At 35.5% G+C, this 20023-nt stretch overlaps 1 long non-coding RNA gene across 2 annotated transcripts; it reads left to right on the top strand.

The window, feature by feature from the left end:
* Positions 1-1892: 1892 nt before the first annotated feature.
* LOC133219910 (uncharacterized) lies at positions 1893-19472 on the top strand. 2 transcript variants are annotated; one of them, XR_009727565.1, is made up of 4 exons: positions 1893-2036; positions 11377-11465; positions 17587-17665; positions 19312-19472. It is a non-coding gene; the product is annotated as an uncharacterized LOC133219910 (long non-coding RNA). The 2 variants fall into 2 exon arrangements; XR_009727566.1 differs by lacking the exons at positions 17587-17665; positions 19312-19472 and adding an exon at positions 16519-16876.
* The last annotated feature ends 551 nt before the right edge of the window (positions 19473-20023 follow it).

The raw sequence follows: 20023 nt of genomic DNA, 5'->3' as shown, positions 1-20023 counted from the left end.
TGTTATTTATTAAGACGGTTAATTGACTGAGACTTTGATTTGAGTGGTAGAATTATCCAAAGGTCTCTTGCTAATTTGTTCCTAATAGCAACTGTTTCAGGATTAGCAGTAAAACAATTAGGTCACATTCCTATCAAATATGTCTACTTGAGTGACTCAGAAATTCTAAACAGAAGAATCAGATTCAGCATTTACTGATAGGATTGACTATATATGTCTTCTTCCTTATAATTTATGCATCAGTATGCCATCTTAAACCAAAGCAGTGGTTTATGCCAGTATTGCAGTTCTTTTATGTAATCCTAATCTGATAACTACATCTTCTAATTTCTTATGAAAATGGAGGCAGAATGCCCCTTAATGACTATACCTGCAAGAGAAGAAAGATCACATTCTTCATGCTGTAAAAACCCAGATCTTACACACTAATACTGTATGTATGCATGTAATTTTTATTTCCTGTTTTGCCTACCAAAGGAACTGACTAAAACCATAGAAGGGCTACCCAAAATAAATTGTACTTCACAGGATTACTGGCTGTGACCTATGTTCCTCATTAACCTCTTCATTCAAAGAAATTATTTTTTTATAATAAACTCTCCTCACAAGTTTTATCTTGGACTAGAAGTATAATGCTTCATTATTTCTAAAATAGTTACATTCGCTTTTAACTACGTAATAACTTGAATAATGAAAGGCAAGGGAGGAAACTAAAAATCTAGGAATAAATGTAATGTAACCAGGATATAGGTGCATTTTACTTGCATGTAAAATACGCACGCTTTCATTGGTAGAAGCTTAGAAGCTTAACTGCAATCTGTCAACCATGTCACTAAAATTACTTTAAAAGAAAAAGGGTTGTCCTTTAAGAGTGCTTTAAGCGTACAAAACTGAAATAAAAAATCCACCTTCCAGCAGGGGCAGCACTCTTATATTAATATAACAAGGGCAGTGCTGAGATGTTATTTTCTATCTACAGTTCTAAGTATCTTAAAAAACAAAAGAGAATGGACTATTATTCTTTTGAGCATACTCCATTGTATCACTGAGCACAAAAGTAATATGAAGGTTTTGGCTGAGCAACCCTTCCCAAAGAGGTATGTTGTAAAAATGTCCCTGCAATGATTTCCTCTGTAGATGGATATGCATACTGACAAGGTGTATGCTGACAATATGTGAACCTGAGAATAAATTTCAAAAGCATGTAATCTATTTTCTACAGTGCTTGAAGTTATTTTACTCCTTTGCGTCCAGACTGTACTGAAAGGGCCATACTTAGGATATGTGTTGTTGCACTAGTTCATAGGATATCCAGGTTGACACTCTCAACTTAGAAAATATTGAGTCCAGGCAAACATGCAATGTTAAATCTTGAAGGAACTTTTTTTCTTTAATGTTTCAAAGCACAACCTGACCCTAAGCTGATGCATATCATACGTTCTATAGATATAGCCTACCACATGCCACAATATGACTCCCTCTTTCAACTGTTTTAATTCCAGCAGTTCTTCCTGGGAATACAGTGGAAGTTTAAGTGTAACTAAACTGAATACAAGTTCCTGTTAGAACTGAAGAACATTGCCTCCTCCTTGTCCAAACTGCCTTTCTGAGAAAGAGAAATCTTGCTTGCGAATTTATATTAAAGCTTCACATCAGACAAATTATTTGTCTCTGGGAAGACTAGCCACCTACTGCAGCTCATTGTACTTACTGGAGGAGCAGATGGTTATGTGGTGGCTCCTAAACATCAAAGTACTCCCCAAACTGCTGAAGCTGCCCTTTTAAGCACTATGATTCAAAAAAAGAGGGGTTTTCTTTATTGTCCATATTCTAAGTCTTCAGATGTTTATGTAAGGTACCACCGCAACAGAGGCCATCGGGAAACGGCTGCTCCCTGTGGGGCAGGCAGCCAAGCTAAGTCACAGAGTGGGCAGGTCTGGTGCCTCACCAACCACAGCCCAGCTCCGCCATGCCAGAGCAGGGCAGAACCAAAGCAGGCTCATCAGGTGCACGTGTGCTGACAAGGCAGGCCTAAGGTAAGCCAAGAAGTCAACATGCAGGTCAGGATCAGGGCTGGTGAGGGTAACTTTGGTGAGATGCAGCCCAGTGTTGCTTGAGTAGGCCCAGACCTTCCTTCAGCAGTCCTATGAGGTAGCTCAAGCAAGGAACAAAGGCACAGGCCCGAATTTAAATGGAGCCCCTGGGCCCACGGGCAAAGAGTGCAGGAGGAGGTGCCAAGTGAGTCTGCTCAGGGCTGTTAAAGCCTGTTTTAGTGCGCTCAGGTCCTTGACAGAGGCTTCTCCTTATCTGTGCCTTTGAACATATCTGAACATTGAATGGTATTATGTACATGAAAGCCTGCATCTTCCCTGTCACAAAATGTCTTGCAACCCCAGCAACTACATTACAGCAATACCAGTCACAGCAGTATTCTGAACTCTGTGCTGTATAAAATGTAAAGGAAAAAGTTTATTTAAGATATCTGCCTGAATATTTTATTTTCATACTTTTATTCACAGTAATTGAATTTTGGTTGTAAAATAATTTTTACAAGTCTGTATTTCTTTATATATGCTGGCTTTTTCTAAGAACAACTGTAGCTTTTTTATCTGAAGCACTGTCCTTTCCTATTCAGCTTTTTATAAATGTTTCATGACAATAACTACTGTATTAACAAAGCTGTAGGTAGAGAGCCTATGGAATTTTGTAAGATGTAAGTGATACCTGAAAGTATGGTCAGTGCTTAAAAAGATTGTAGATTGGTAAAAAAAATCTTGGGTTAAACTATGGGAAATAATTAATTCTTTTCAGAAAGTTGCCTTTCACAAATGTGCTGCAAGTCCCGTTTCTGCAAATGATTATTTTTACAAGGCAGCTCTCTACTAATGGAGAAGCCCTCCATGATGCTGTGCCTGCTACTGACTGCTAAGGGTTTTTTTTTCCTATTCACTATTCATAGTAGATTTTGAGTTGTTTTTGTGCCCATGAAACTGAAGTCTAACAGTCTCTGGAGCCAAGCATAGTCTCTTTGTTGGGTAGAAATAAAGCCTACAGGAGAGGATGGATGTGCTCAGCGTCCCAGCAAGTGGCTTGAGATGAAGTGATATTGGCAGGATTCAGACTGAAATTATTACAAAACATGAATGCCACATGTGCAACTGCTGCCTGGCTGTTTCTGTGCTTCTCTCCTTTTGTTAAAAAGTGCTGTCTTAAAAAAATAGTAATAACCTTGATCTTGTGCCATTGCTATCTGAAAATTGCAGGGTCTTATAGATCCCGGAATGAAGGATCAAGGGGGAAAATGATTGTTCTGCCAAACATGAAGCTTTTGTAATGACAGTATTGTGTATTGCTTCCACAGAACAAGTCTCCCATTTAGCTTAGCTTGTAAACTAGCCGTACCTAGAAGTTTGGTGACATGCTGTTTCCTTCCTAAAACAATCTGAGAAACTATTAACAATGGTTATTATCTAAGTCTGGCAATTATTAATAGTAGATTTGCATATTTTTGGTTTTATTCATTTGGGTTGTGCTAATATAAAGTTACATGGGATTTCCTTTAGGTTAGATAATCACACTAGATTTTATGACATTAAAATGAAGAAAAGCACTGTCTCAAGCCAGTTGCAAGCAGGCTCCCTCAATACTGCCAATACTTCTCAATCCTAGTTGTGCTATCCCTTTTAGTCAGCCCTGGGTTTGTCAACAAGAATTCATGCCAGCTGAGTAGTGTTTTTGTGATAAGAACAGTTGGAAATTAGTATGAGATAATTTTCACCTTAGAAAGAGTTTGAAACCAGTTTCAAATGTGAAAAGCTGGTACTTACATCATTGTCTCTTGTTTCCCTTTTGTGAAATAATGTCAGGGTCTTCTACCATAACCTTCACTACTCCAAGTGTCATGTGCCACTCTATTTTTGTTAGTACAAGAATAAGATCATTATAAGCATGTTAATCTCAGAGTCATGAAAGCTAAATTAAATTCTTGACTTTGCCAGAAATGTTTTAGTAGTGATGCAGATGAGAGAAATTGAAAATATCTTAGTAGAAATCCTATGGTCTGAAATTAGAAGCAAGGATATGACTTGAAGCCCAGTTGCGTTCCTTGTTCCAATGGAGTGGATTCATTAGTGAACTGGCATCATTACTGAAGCCCAATTGCATTCCTTAATCCTGATACTTTTCAGAAGAAAGAATGGGTACTATTGTTTCTTCAGTAATATTGCTCATTTTTTAATTACTTCCCATGCATCCTTGCAAAATCTCAGTTATGATCACACACTCAGGTGTGACCCTGTAATAAACTCACTGTTGTAGGACAAGCCTGGTAATTGTTCCAGAAAATGCATTTTTTTAGCATTGCTTCAGAAAGCCAGGCATTTGGAACTTGGCTTCTCAGTCCAACTCATTTAACATACTACTTCTTTTAATGTAGTAACGTCCTTCTGCCAATCATGACAAACATGAGCACTGAGACTCTTCTGTTCATGAATTAGATTTTGGTTTCAGTTTCTCCACTATTTGTATTTTTAACCTTCCTTAGTCTTTTCCCCCAGATCATTTCTCTCATAGCACACCCTTTTCTGAGTCATGCCTTCCTCATAGATACTAGATGGAATCATTTTGGTATCAAGATTCCCTTTAATACTTTCTTGGCTTATGTAAGATATAGTCAGTCTTAGTCTTTATTATAGTGCCATACAGGCACTGCACTCAGCTACTGTCTAGCAATGGTTAATAGAATCTAAAGAAGCTAAATTTCTGTAATTCTGTCTCTTCATGTATTCATATTAACCAATGCAACAGTATATTGCCTTGATTCTGAATCACTGCATTGAGGATGAGTTGTAGTCTGCTAATTTTCAAGTTCTACGGAACCTTTAAGTGAATGCAAAATGCTTGGGTTTGTAGCCTTCATATGCAGTGAAAAATAAGGATGGGATTGCTGACATTACCACAAAAATCTAGGATAGCATTTTTCACCTTTATTCTTGTGAAATGTTGAGAAAATGTCTTTGAAATTTTTAAATCCTGTCCTTGAAGCAATGAATGTGATCATGCTGATGTGAATAGGATATTAATTAATATCCTATATATATCCTATATATATCATAGAATATATCCTAATATTATTAATACAAGACCAGGTTAGACGAAGCCTTGAGTGAGATGATTTAGTGTGAGGTGTCCCTGACAATGGCAGGGGCGTTGGAACTAGATGATCTTAAGGTCCTTTCCAACCCTAACTATTCTATAATTCTATGATATTTAATAAATTAATTAGTTTAGCTTTTATACAGTATAAAGAACTAAGACTCACATTTTGTCTTTTTCTCTAAAACTTACTGATGCTTTACAAGCACATATTGAAAATAAAATTCAGAACTGTTGGGTTTCCAGCTGCTGTTTGAGGATCATCCTAATTTTATTTCATCTTTAATAATTGTGACCAATCTAGAGCAAGTTTACAGAGATGCATTTATAGTTTTCTTCTTGCGTCAGGCCCATTTTCAATTAATCTTGTTTGCTTATTTCCAAAAACTATGTTTAGAGGAAAATTTTGTTCATAGATTTCTATTGGAAGTGGTTTTTAGTAAGAAGCTTCCCTCCTTTTCCTCTAGCACATTAATTTCAAATTGCTTTTTTATAATTTTATTATTTTAAAAATTAGAATCTGAAATATATTGGACTACGTTACTCCTTTGGATTCTACTGGTAACCACATATTCAGTTTTTGGATTATTTCCATCTGATTCTAAGTTTTGCCTGCATTTATAAACTTGCAGTTTCATCTGGCTCAATTGCTTGTGCTATAATAGGATATTTTGCCTTCTAACACTGCAATATATCTAAGAGTAGCTCCTATTTCTTTATAGCTCTTGCTAACTTTTATGTTCATGACTCTGCTTCATTCCCCTCAATTTTACTTCTACTGATGATACAGAAATGACTCAAAGTCTGTCACCAACATCTTTTAAACTGAAAGCCAAAAATAATTTACATCATTGACAATACTACCAGAATTTGATTTTAAATTATTCTATATTTTCTATACAGTACTTGTGAAGAGGTGCTGTAGAATATCAAGGCTTAAGGCAGACATTTTACATGTATTTTATTACAGTTTCCAATTTAAATGACATATAAAATATATAGTATTATTGGAAAATAGTTGTGATCTGAAAGGCTAGTTTGGTATTTCTCCTGCAGTACAGGAAAATGTAGATGCATAGTTTTGGGGCTGAAGAGGAAAATCGCTGCATCTATTTAGTACATGGTTGAATTTGCAATTGTAATTTTCAGGAAGGAGGCCTTCTACAGGGACATTTGCAGCATATGTGAAGAAAACAAGAAGTACTGACTTTCATTTCTGTAACCTTTTTCAAAGTGTTTGTATGGAACAATTTTCAGGTTTTTGAGAGGTCATGAGAAAATATGTTCACTTTGGTACCACAGTACACTAGAGACTGGAAGGGACCTCATAAGATCATCTAGTCCAATCCCCCTGCCAGAGCAGGAACACCTAGATAAGTTTACACAAGAATGCGTCCAGGCGGGTTTTGAATGTCTCCAGAGAAGGAGACTCCACAACCTCCCTGGGCAGCCTGTTCCAGTGTTCTGTCACCCTCACTGAGAAGAAGTTTCTTCTCAAGTTTAAGTGGAACCTCTTGTGTTCCACTTTGTACCCACTGCCCCTTGTCCTATCATTGTTTGCCACTGAGAAGAGCCTCGTGACACTCCCCCTTTATATATTTATATACACTAATAAGGTCACCCCTCAATCTCCTCTTCTCCAAACTATAGAGACCCAGCTCCTCAGTCTTTCCTCATAAGGGAGATGCTCCACTCCCTTAATCATCTTAGTTGCCCTGCGCTGGACTCTCTCCAGCAGGTCCCTGTCCTTCTTGAACTAAGGGGCTCAGAACTGGACACATTATTCCAGATGAGGTCTATCCAGGGCAGAGTAGAAGGAAAGGAGGACCTCTCTCGACCTACTAACCAACCCCCTTCTAATACACCCCAGGGTGCCATTGGCCTTCTTGGCCACAAGGGCACAGTGTTGGCTCATGTCCATCCTGTCGTTCACTAGGACCCCCAGGTCCCTCTCCCCTACAGTGCTCTCTAACAGTTCATTCCCCAACCTATACTGGAACCTGGGGTTGTTCCTGCCCAGATGCAGGACTCTACACTTTCCCTTGTTATATTTCATCAAGTTATTCCCTGCCCAACTCGCAGCCTGTCCAGGTCTCGCTGGATGGCAGCACAGCCTTCTGGCATGTTGGCCACTCCTCCCAGCTTAGTGTCATCAGCAAACTTGCTGATAGTACATTCAATTCCCTCATCTAAATCATTGATGAATATATTAAATATATGTGTGGTAGCACATACTTTAGATGAGTTTTATCCAGGGGGATATAGTTCATTTTGCAAAAGGGACAATGAAGGGACAAACAGCCTATTTGATGCTGATATGATGTTGATTTTCAGAAGTCTTCTTTATAACAGAGAATATAGAATTTAAAAGAATTAACTATAAATTCTGTACATTTCAAAGTCTCTAGCTTTACCTCCAATGTAGATATTTAACCATAAATTCTGTACATTTCAAAGTCTCTAGCTTTACCTCCAACGTAGATATTTAACCAAAGGACAGATATTCTTGTCATCATGTAGCTTAAAAGCTGAGCAGCTCATTTTTAATTATTATTTTATTTTGGTTTTTCAGAAATCATTTTATGAATATATTTTATGTATCTTGGTAGATTTATAAAATAGTAACTTGTAAGAGAAATAGTTCTAAGTCTACCAGGAGGTGACCATCAGAGCAGTCTTTCTTTTTCTACTTTCTGCTCACTGAGCTGAGAAGGTGAACATACTTAAGATCACTAAATACTACTTTTTCATGCAAGTAGCTGCTAACTGCCATGTCAGAATTATGGGAATATGAATGAAGTGTTGCCAGAGAAGTTTTGGAATGTCCATGCTTGCATACGTTAAAAAATTCAGTTGGGTATGTGACTTAGAATCTGGATCTGCCTTCAAAATTGACCCTTCTTTGAGCAAAGGATTGGAATAGATGACCTCCAGAGATCCTTATCAACCTGGATTATTTTATGATTCTGAGAAATGCATGATTATTAATCTCAAAAAAGTTTCAAATTTCTTGTTCAAATTTTCTAATTCTAAAAATTTTAGTTCTGCACTGTTTTGGGTTATACTTTTTAATTGTATAATGCATGATACTCAGTAGTAAAACACTTTTTCCTATCTGCTGAGCAAGTATGAGATTTTCTAATCTTGTAGCCTGTCCTGGGTTCAGCAGTAGCAGTCATTTTTTTCTCCTTCTTAGTAGCTGGTGTGGCACTGTGTTTTTTATTATTGGCCTGGGAACAGCACTGATAACACCAATGTTTTTAGTTACTGCTCAATTGTTTAGTCTGACCAAGGACTTTCTGAGTCTCGTGCTCTGCCAGGGAGGAGGGGAAGCCGGGAGGAAGCAGAGACAGGACACCTGGTCCAAATTAGCCAAAGAGGTATTCCATACCACAGCATGTCATGCCCAGGATGTAACTGAGAGTTACCCAGAAGAGTTAGTTCTCTGCTAAGGTCGGGTTAGGTATCAGTATCGGTCAGCAGGTGGTATTGTATTCTCTTGTTATTTCCTTTATCATTATTCTTATTGGCAGTAGCAGTAGTGATTTCTGTTATAACTTAGTTACTAAGCTGTTCTTATCTGAACCCATGGGAGTTACATTCTTTCGGTTCTCCTTCCCATCCCTCCGGGAGCAGGGGGAAGAAAGGTGGCGGGGAGTAGACTGTGTGGTTCTGAGTTATTGACTGGGTTTAAACCACAACATAGCCCTACAAGGGGAAGATCTAAATCCTTGCCGATTTCTGTCTTGTGTAACTGGTGACTTTATTGTCATGTTCCTTTCACATACAACCTTTGCCAAGAACATTATATCCAGTAAATCTTGAATACCTATGTACTCACAGAAAACACGTCCAGTAAGAAAACTAATATAGATAAACCAAATTCAAGTTTAAATGTGGCTAAACATTCTCAGGTACATATCCTCTGCTTATTCCATTTGTTAAAATGAAGAGTTCCTGTAATATTCCCAGCAAGATGTCAGTCTTCATCACTTTTCATACTAGATATAATATAGATGACTGGTTATCATAAGGACCACATTTTGTCAGAATGTAGGAGTAAAACTAGCCCTATTATAGTGGACCATTTGGTTGTTTTTTAGTTAACACTTCCCTATAGATACTGACATTGCTGATTGCTATATTAAGGTAACTGAGTGACAGTTTGAATTTTAAAGAAATTTTATAAACTGTGAAAATGATTTTTTGGAGTTTTTTACAAAGTGTTTATGGTTTTGTCCTAACAATATTCAAATTAAAGGGAAGCTGCAGGCTTGATTTTTTTTTTTTTTTTTTTTTTAGGAGTATGACTCATTTTTCAACAGGCTCAGATTACAAATCCATATTTTCTGAGATGGGAGTCTATTTGTGTATTGTACACAGTGACAATGTATTCTCCAAAACAGTTAGAAATATACAATTATTTCATGCTGGAGTTCAGTACAGTTCCCTCAAAATTTAGGTCAGAGTTTGAACTGTAAAACTTTTCTTATGGGGATGAAAGGTCCATCATTCGACTTGTGAAAGCTGAAGCACAGATTACTGCACATTTTTCTCGGCAGAGAAAGAAGCCTTTACTTCTTAACAGACTCTTTGTAATTTACAAAATTTTGATTTTAACCTTCTTCTCTATCTTCATAGTATTAGATTTTTTAACAAAATCTTGCTCTCTCAAAATATAGCTCATTTAATTGAGCAATTATGTCTATGTTACTGAAAGATTGTTTCGATGAGGATAGTGTCAGTGTTTTCTACCAATCAACTTTGAGTAAGGACAAAATTTGTTTTCTGTTTGTTTTCTTTTTAAACCAAACTACCAAAGCATAAACCATGATAGGCCTCAGAACCTAATAGTTCCAAGAATGGGAACTGTGGCAAAAACCTTTCCACCACATATTTTAGTAAATCATCTTCCTACTTCATTTAATTTTTGGTTGTATATTTTAATGCAGTATCTTTCAGGTGGGGTTGTGGTAGGAATGTCTTTAGGAATCTGCTGGACTTTTATTTTTTAATCCTGTTTGCTGAAATTGTTGCTTATATATGAAGCTGTTGTAATTTTCATGATTTTGTTCACTTGTTGGAAGTCTGTAGGAAGTCTGACATTTCCTGTACTATATTATTATTCTTCAACATGTAGAGTCAGGAAATTTGTTCTTACAGGACTATTCCAGGATTCATTGATAATGCTGATAATGTTTCTTTAAAGAGCGAAAAGAGCAATTAATCATGAATTTAAAGAAACCCTTTAATAAATAATTTCATGGTATGTATAAGCACTGAATTAAGGAAAAAAGGAATAAAAATCAACCAATTTGAAACTATTTCCATGAAAGCTGGTACCAAGTTTTGGGAGTGCTCTGTAATTCCATTAAAACTGCAGAGATTTGTGCTTAGAAAGTCAGAATGAATTACCATTTTTCATATTACAGAATCATTGTTTATCATACTGTCATGCTTTAATCCCAGTGGCAGTGAAGTAACACAGAGCCACTTGTTCACACCCCCCACCACAGTGGCGTAGGAGGAGAATTAGAAAAAGGTAAAACCCATGGGTTGAGATTAGTACAGTTTAATAATTGAAATAAAGTTAATAATAGGAAAAGGGACAGAGTTGTACAACTCAAAAGGTGCACAGTAAAACTGCTCGCCACCCGCTGACACAGCCTATCCTCCAGCAGTGATCAATCCCTTTTGGCTGACTCCTCCAGTTTATATTCCAGGCATGACATACTGTGGCATGGAATAACCCTTTGGCAAGTTTGGGTCAGCTGTCCTGGCTGTGCTCCCTTATCATTGGCAGAACATGAGAGACTGAAAAGTCCTTGATCTGGGTAAGCACTACTTAGCAACAACTAAAACATCCATGTGCTGTCAATGTTATTTTCATACTGAAGGCAAAATACAGCACTGTACCAGCTCCTAGGAAGAAAATTAACTCTATCCCAGCTGAAAACAGGACATATGCATAAAGAATTGTTTAGCATATGCTTATGCATGTTCATTTATTCTTGCAATTTTTATTAACCACCACCATCAGAAAGTGAAAATGCTTTTGCCAATTGGTGGCCAGTTTAAATCATGGGATTTTTTTCTTCTGTCATTTCCATATAACACACAGAAGAATATGTTATTAAAGTACTGATGGTTGATTAAAGTATTTTTACATGTGCTCTTTATTTGTTAACTCATCCATATAATATTTTTTTCTGTTCTCTACAGTGATGCCACAAAATCAACGTCATGCTTTTTCAGCAATATGTGATAAGATAGTTAAAGTCACCCATTCCAGGCCAGTCAGTAAAAACAACGTAAACTATTACCTCCACTTGCTCCGTACTATAAGGTTGTTTCTTATTCAAAGGTCAACCTAACCTGTTGTACTTCACAGTGATACAAGTAAAAAATATGTCATAATACCTAAATCTATAAATGAAATAGTTACTGTAACACTAGGAGGTTTTTTCTGAATACTATGATTCTTCATGGATTTCATTTTTCACTGTCCTTAGATATTTTTCTGTTTCTTCTTTAACGCAAAGTACTTCACAGAAGTCATTTTACCCATGTTTACCCAGCACTGTTCTCAGATAAATGAAAATTACATAAGGATCCAAGCATTACAGCTGCTAAGGAAGTTATGTTACCATTTCCTAACATGAACTGCAGTAGCTCCTGCAGAACCAGTGGTAAGATCAGGTCAGAAAACATGATGCTGATACTGTAGGATCAAAATCCTGATATAACTAGTTCAGTTCAACATTGATGTTTTTTCTTTTTGCATTAAGTTAAAAAAAAAGGTTGAGATAAAACTGTGTATTATATTTGCTTTCATCTTCCTCACCAAAATATAAAGAAGTCTATTTATTTAAAATCCTGTAGAATAATTACCTTTAAAAAGTAATCAAATATTTTAGTCCTCATTTGACAGTTATGCAAAGTCTGAAATAGGTGTGAATAAGAAACTTGACTGATTGAAAGGTAGAATAGGTTCAGGGAATACTTGGGACTTCAGACATGAGTTTAACTACAGAAAAAATCTTTGGAAGTAAAGATCATCGGGGGATTACATATGTAAGACTATAGTGGTGACTAGAACCTGAAAAGAAACAGCACATTTTTAGCACTGCAACTCAGCCCAGCAGGCTTCCTAGAAAGTGATATTGCTATTATGAACTGCCAGAAATACATTAAATACTTTTCTCAAAGTTCAGGTAGCATGGATATTGCACTTTTGAGTCTGTTTTCCCATGAAGAGATGTCTGGAAGAAAGGATAGTGTTTCAAGGATACTCTGTCTTGCCCTGTGAAAATAGTAATAAAAGTACTTCCCTTATTGTGTTATTATAACTGACGAGCCTTATTGCAGCCTGAAGATTCACATATTCACGTGAAAACATTCTTTGTATCTTTGCTTGAGAAAATTGTTCAGTATTTGTGTATTGATGGTCATAAAGTGTATATTTTTTTTAATTGATAACACTTGAAAGACTTTTAGAAATGAGGACCTAAAATCAGACTTTTCAGGTATTTAAATTTGAAGCCTTTCCGCATTATATTTAGCTGATAATGTAAAAAGTGGAAGGTGATACCTACTATTTGTTTCTTATTTTAGAAAAAATCTGAAATGTCACAATGTTCTGTAGCAGAAAATACATAAGTTTTTAGTAAGTAAGACAGTAGATACCAGTGGTAATAGGACAATAGATGCTGATTCCCAGTAGTGGAAGAAGCAGCTCAAACACAAATAGAGAAAAGAAGAGGAAAAAGAACTCATGACTTGTGAAAGAAGTGCCCCAATCACAGTGCACTCTGACTGAGCAGGGGATGGGTTAAAGTTGTGTTAATTCTTCTACCTGTCCATCGCATTAAATCTGCACTTAATAAAAGTGCAGTGAAACAAAGGGACCTGATTTTCAGTAGAAATCAGGATTTTCTAAAAATTTGGCTTATTATGAGAAGTATCAAACTTCATTTGAAAAAAAAAAACACAAACAAACAATGTTAAAAAATTGTGTCTTGTCTTTTTGAAGCTTAAAAATAAAACAATATATTAATTCATTTTGAGGAGATTATTTATGTTCTCTATCACTAATCTCTATTCTTTCTTGCCTGCTAATGTACATGTGTCAGGTCATATTGGCTGTGTAAAACAGTGGTATAAGGAAGACTAAACTAGTGTCTCAGGAGTTGCTATTGACAAATGAGTTTTCCTAAAGCTCATTTGAAAGTTATGTTCTCTTTGGTACTCATACTTTGAAATACCAAGAAATCTGCAGGTTTCCATTCCAATTTTCATGAATGACAGGGTTGAAACATGGGGAGGACCCAATATTTAAAAGAACATTTTATTGTTTGGCTGTCACTTGAATAAACTTGTAAATGTTTTAACCACGCATCAGTGAAGTGTACTACTAAAATGACTTAGTTATTTGTAAGACTACGTATTTGACATTGATAATACGGGTGTTACATCTACATTAGATTCATTAGTCTACTAATTATACGATCTTGTTTTATCTAAGCCATAAACATCTCTCAGTTGCTCTCTAATGAACAGAACAGTCTTTGGGATTCTTGATGCTGTTATTACAGCATTGTCAAGCCCTAGACTAGGGTTCTGAGGTTTTCCTCTGCAGCTGAAGTCCCTTGATTTTAAGGGTTTACAATATTCAAAAGCAAGTGAATTCAAGCATAAGTGTAATGGAACTTACTAAAACCCCTGAATTTTGCAAAATGTTGAAAACATTTTTCCTTCTACAACAGTCAGCGTAGACAGTGTGACTAAAGTTTGGTAGACAGAATCCTGTTACAATCATACAGCTCAGCAGTGCTATTTCTCAAGTGCCATGGGCTATGTTTGTTGCTAACTGAATCAGATAAATCTGAAAATAGTCCAGCTACATGGTATTATCTATGTTTCATATTTAATAGCACATTATAACTATTTAATTGTAATCAAAGGCATAATTTATTAAAAATAAATATAGCATAAAAAATGTTACTTCCATAAATCTCAGTGCTCATGTATTCATAATAGTGAAATGCTTATCTGCATATAGCATGGTAGCTCTGTAGGCACCACATTTCCATACAACTCAAATTATTGTTGTGACTGAAGATTTTTTATTTGGTTTCTAAAACTGAATTTATAACTAATTAATTGTAATCAAAGGCATAATTTCTTAAAAATAAATATAATATAGCATAAAAAAGTCACTTCCATAAATCTCAGTGGTCATGTATTCATAATAATGAAATGTTTATTTGCATATATCATGGTAGCTCTGTAGGCACCACATTTCCATACAACTCAAATTATCGTTGTGACTGAAGATTTTTTATTTGGTTTCTAAAACTGAATTTCTTTCTTAGATTTCCTCTTTATTTGAGAAGTGGTGGCTCAAACCTTTTAGAAATATACCATCAGAGGTTTTCCCCAATAATTAGTCAGAAATTATGCTAAATACTATTTTCTACCACTTTCCTTTGCAGTATGTGTACCATAATCCTAAATCCACAAAGCCTAGTAACTATTCAGGGGTTTAGCCTGGGATTTTACATACACTTTATCAATTCTGCATGCACAAATAGTATATAGTGAGCCTTGAAATTTTCAGAGACTTATCATGTAAATTACTTTTAAAATATTTAAATAAGTCAGATTAGCTGAGTCTCTGTCTGCAAGCTGTTTTCACTAAACAGTTTCATATATGGCTTTTCTGAAATAGCAATACAGAACCTAATAGCAATTACCTCCTTTTGATTTTAAGTCATAAGCAGTCAGAATGCTTTGAATTATTTCCATTAGAGGAGAGAAATCATTTGATAGAATTTGTTCATTTACAAATAAATTTCAAAATCTTCTTTCTATGAACACGGCAGGAATCAAGTAGCTGGAGACAATTTGTCTTCTCACATTTCTCAGCTCTTTCCCATGATTCCTGTCTTCATAGACGTTTTCGCTCTTTCTTTTGCTACAGGGGCATTTTACTTTTATGCTTCTATGGCATTTTGACTGTTTCTCTGACTATTTGACTTTATTTGACTTTTCCTAAGTGATCTGTACACAGATAGACTCACATCCACTTACCATTCTTACCAGAGAAATGCAACTCCTTACACTTTAGTGTCTAAGCAGCTTTATATTTAAGTGAGGTATCATTTTTTAATGTTTCTTGTTCAAAAAAGAAGTAGTAACAGCTTGCTACATCTATCCTGAATAAAGAGTGGCTGTCAGTTTTATCATACAATTTCTTTCCCCCAAATAAAGCCTTATGTGTTGTCTGGGGGTGAACTGTTTACATAGTTATTTTTAAAACTGTTGAGATGCTAAAATATATTTCACATAGACTTCCTAGCCAAAATGAAATGTGTACCTAAAGGTCTTAAAGAAGTACAGTGCTAAAGTCATTTTGTTCCTCCACTGATGAGCTGTGAAGAATATTCACCCACAGTCAACACGTATGTCAGCTTTTGAAGGAGTTTTATTCATGTTCCTCCTAATCATCTTTTATTTCCTGGACTGCCAGGAAGGGTCTAACAGAAAAGGATCCTCAGTAATGAACTGCATTTGCCAACAGATCCCAGCACAGTCTGGTTAGAATGCCATAGTAAGAAAGACAATGCAGAATGAACATAACAAAGTGCCTTCTATTTACAGGGATCATAACCTGTAATATAAGTTTCAACGTTAAGATAGACTGCAGGAAGTCTGAAGGATTCATGATGCTTTAACAAAAACTTTGAAAGATTCCAAGGACTACAGATCTCTAACTTTGAACAATTAATCATTGATTAACACAGAAAAGCTATTCTTTTTCCATGAGATATTCATGAAAATTGCTACATATTGTGTCAGTATGTCTTGTCTAGGGCAGTGAAGTTCACAACTCTGAAGATCCCTTAACTGAGTAGATAACGAAGGGCAGAATAATTTATTTTTTACTTCACTATGTGTGTCCTACTTAAATTTCAGACATAACCCAGTAAAGACCAGTGATTTAAAAGAAGTTTTCTTGTTTTCTTCCTGAGAATATGAATCAGAGAGAAAGAAAACAAAGTTACTTAGCAGAAATAAAGATGAACGAAATAATTTGTGAGTCACTGTGGTGTAGCAGCCATTGGGAAATCCATGGCATACCATGCAATTAGCAAGCTTCTCAGTCTTGCCACCAAGATAGGCAGACATGTAACAGGCTGACCAATTTATTATAACAGGTCCTTTTATACAAGACTGATTGCAGAAAAGAATGATTGTGGAAAAAATTAAGGCGAATTATGCAGGTGATTTTAAAATATAAATGCTACATATGCTACCATTTTTCCAAGTCTTTATTCATGCTGAATATTAAATATCTCTCAGTACAGAGGATCCCATAGCAGCCATGGGAGAGGATTGAGCAGGCTTTCAGAATTTTTCAGGTAATATGTGGATAGACTATGGCAGTTAATTTTGCCTAATTTTCAGAGCATTTTTGTCATTTTCAGGCTGCCAAAAGCATGTGTAAAATGGCACACAGTGCCATTACTCATCCTCTTGTTAATCAAAAATGAAATCACATTTCATTATGACACTACATATGGACTCATTCCTTAGTAGACTAGTTTTGGTGTGTTCACAGCAGATCGCTCCTTCTTGCTCAATGAAGTAGTTCTAACTCTTCCTGTTTCTTGATACTATGTCCATGTCCTGAACCTCACTTCTAACTTAGCTGAGTAACAAACAGGCAGTGCTGTATCTGTTGAAGCGGAACATAAACCTTCTGAGTTGTAGGCCAGAACAGTAACAGTCAGAACTTTCTTCCTTTTGTACACTTTGAAGCTATTCTTCCTCAACTTGTTATCAGCAAAATCTGCATAAATATGAATTTAAAGGTTTTACAGACCTGCAAAGAGAACTAAAGACCTTTGATATATATTGGTCATATAAGGTACTTGTTCCTCTGGTTCTTTATAAATGTAACTTCTTGCCTTGGTATCTTAGTTACTGAAATTCTAGACATGCCAACATGTGAATGATATTTAGAAAACTTCTACAGTCATCAAGTCTCCCATGATTTTTTTACAAAAGCATCAATTTTGGATCAAGGTCAGCTGGAATTTTGCCTGCCTCAAGTTCTTTTGTCTTTTAAATTATTCTTCATAATGTTCAGTCTTAAATTATCATGTAGTTTACTCAGCACTTCCTGAAGCTGTTGTATTTCACACTAGTATCTGTAGCATAGGAGGTGAACTAATCCCTGTTATGTCTTACATGAATATCACCTTTCCCAGTTTTTCAAAATTACCAGTGCCTTAGTTTCTAAAATAAAAGCTATGCGGTTCTCTGCTAATATACTATTATTTTTTTAAGTCTCTTGAATTATGCTCTAGATAAATTAATCTGCATTCCGATCTTGTTTATACGAGTTCATATGCTCATGCCCTTTAGAAAGAGGACATTGTGCACACTTTCAAATGTGTGACGTGTGTGAGAAGGCACAGAAGCACAGAAGCCAAGCAACAATGAGGTAAAATGAAGAGAATAGACTTCTTAGCATTGCAAGTACCATCTGTTCTGTAGAAACGCATCCTCTGTGTTGGCATTGCCACAGTGGTATGACATGTGTTATTACTTTTAATCATACTTTGTGCTGAAGAAAAGTCTGGTTACATGACAGATTCAGAGGTTGCAGACTCCCTCAGAGCCAGTGCCTAGAAATCCAAGACTACTTAGAGCATTCAGTATTTTCATTTCTGAAATACAATGACCTGTGTAAAATTAGGCCACTGGGACCAAGCTATTAGAGCACATAGTACTACATTTTTATAAGAGATGAGGAAAGCAGACAACATTTACATGAAAAAGGTGTCATTTCATAATATTCTGGAAAATTGTATGCTGAAGAATTTGTCATCGTTTTCATAGGATAAAATTGTGGGGTGTTACAGATAATACTAGACAGAAAAGATGATGGAAGATTTTCTGTCCTGACTCAGACATTTTTGCCAGATTTACTAATAATAACAATGTTTTGTTTATCAAAACAAGAAAACAGTTCAAAGCCATTATGTAAACCAGCCCTTACTGAGACATCTGTTCGAGGTCCTTGCATATGTAAGAAGGGAAACTTACAGATCTAAACAATGTTCCTTATGCATCATAATAACTTTGCTTGTATAACACACAAAACCTTGTGTCCTATTCCCATCTTATTGCTAACCACTGTCAGCTAATGGAAATGCAAGGTCTTGTCCTTATACATTAAATAGAGACACAATGCACAACTAATATGAATTGTCTTTTTTATAGTTACTGTATTATTAATGATCACTAGTCCTAGAATCACACTTCTAATTCTGTTTGCAATGACAACCAAGTGATGTCATATTTCTCTTTTGATTAGGCCTCACTTTTATGTCATCAGTGACAGTGATTTTCAAAGTACAGACGTGGGGATATGTAACTTCTGGCTATGTGTTGTCAGGAGGCTGTTACTAATATCTGGCCCAAGGTTTTCTGAAACAAGAGAAACAGCCTTTTGGTCTTGTGTTAGATTCAAACAGCATGGCATCTAACTCATGTTATACAGTTACGATGGCCAAAACTACAGAAGCTTGGCAATTCACTTAGGAGCTCAAGTATTTTTTTGACAAAACCTGAATATTAGAGAAACTTTTTATTTGATACAACATTTAAATAAGTTCTGTTTTGAATGTACTCCCAAAATATCTTTTCCATGGTTATTTTTCCACATAATATTTGTTTGTTGAAAGTCTGTGCAATATTTCAGTTTAAATGTGTATTATTTTAACATTCTAATTTGACTCATCAGAAATCTCAGCAGATGAATATAGTATACTCTTTAAAATCCTTCAGTATCCTTTGGTATTCTAGATTATATAGAGTTAATCATAATATACAATTTCACATAATATCTATTGTAAATTATTAATAAAAGAAAATTAGATTATGTAGGTTTTTTAATCACTTTCACTTGTTACTAGAATAAGCTTATAAAACTGTGCTCAGAATATTTGCTTTCCTACTCTTCATAAGTCACCTGGGAAAGGACAGTGTAGATTGCCATTTGCATTTAGGATTTTGTCTTGTACTTTCTTAAATCTGAAAAAACAGAAAATGTTTTTTGTAAGATACTTATGTATTCTCTTCTAGCTCACTCTTCAAAGGGGTGGATATTAGAAATGTTTTAGTTTGTATGCATATTAGAGCAGATGTCAATGAACTTTTGCCACCAAAAAAGCCATGTAAAATGTACAAATCAATATGTGTTCATGACAATAACTTAATAAAACTGCAGAGATAGCATATGCAAAGACCCATTAAACATGTATTTATTTGGAGAGAGTTGGGGAAGGAGAAAATGCTCTGCATTCTTTCAATTCTGTTTTCATCATTCCTTTTGAAATACCTGGATTTTTTTACCCTGAAGAAAAGAATAATATAAATGATAGCACACAATTAACCATATGATTAGTGACATCGTTCTAGCCTTTGGGAGACATAAGAAGAAGTACTACGATCTTCTGATTATTAAACACCAAATATATTGATTTCTTTCACTTAGGATTCTCAGAAAGTAACAACTAATATACCAATATTAAATATCAATTAATAATAGACAGACAAATAGATAACATGATGTTTTGTATCATTGTATTTCTCGAATTATTTTCAACAGGTGCAATGAGTTGTGAGTGAGTCATATACACATCTCAGAAGATGGTAACAGAGAGGATTCTATGTTCACAATTTTGTCAAAAACGTGGGCCAAGTCTTTGACTGCAATACTAACTCTCATTCTAGACTGAACAGGAAATGTTAAACTTATGATAAGTCTTTCTAAACACAGAGATATTCAACTGGT

This window comes from Neopsephotus bourkii, unplaced genomic scaffold (assembly GCF_033783945.1).
Source record: "Neopsephotus bourkii isolate Nb327-2 ecotype Australia unplaced genomic scaffold, CSIRO-AGI_Nbou_v1 NB_1388, whole genome shotgun sequence".
In the NCBI taxonomy this organism is placed as follows: Eukaryota; Metazoa; Chordata; class Aves; order Psittaciformes; family Psittacidae; genus Neopsephotus; species Neopsephotus bourkii.
Note: the sequence above shows the minus strand (reverse complement) of the source record. Positions and strands in the feature narration are given on the sequence as shown.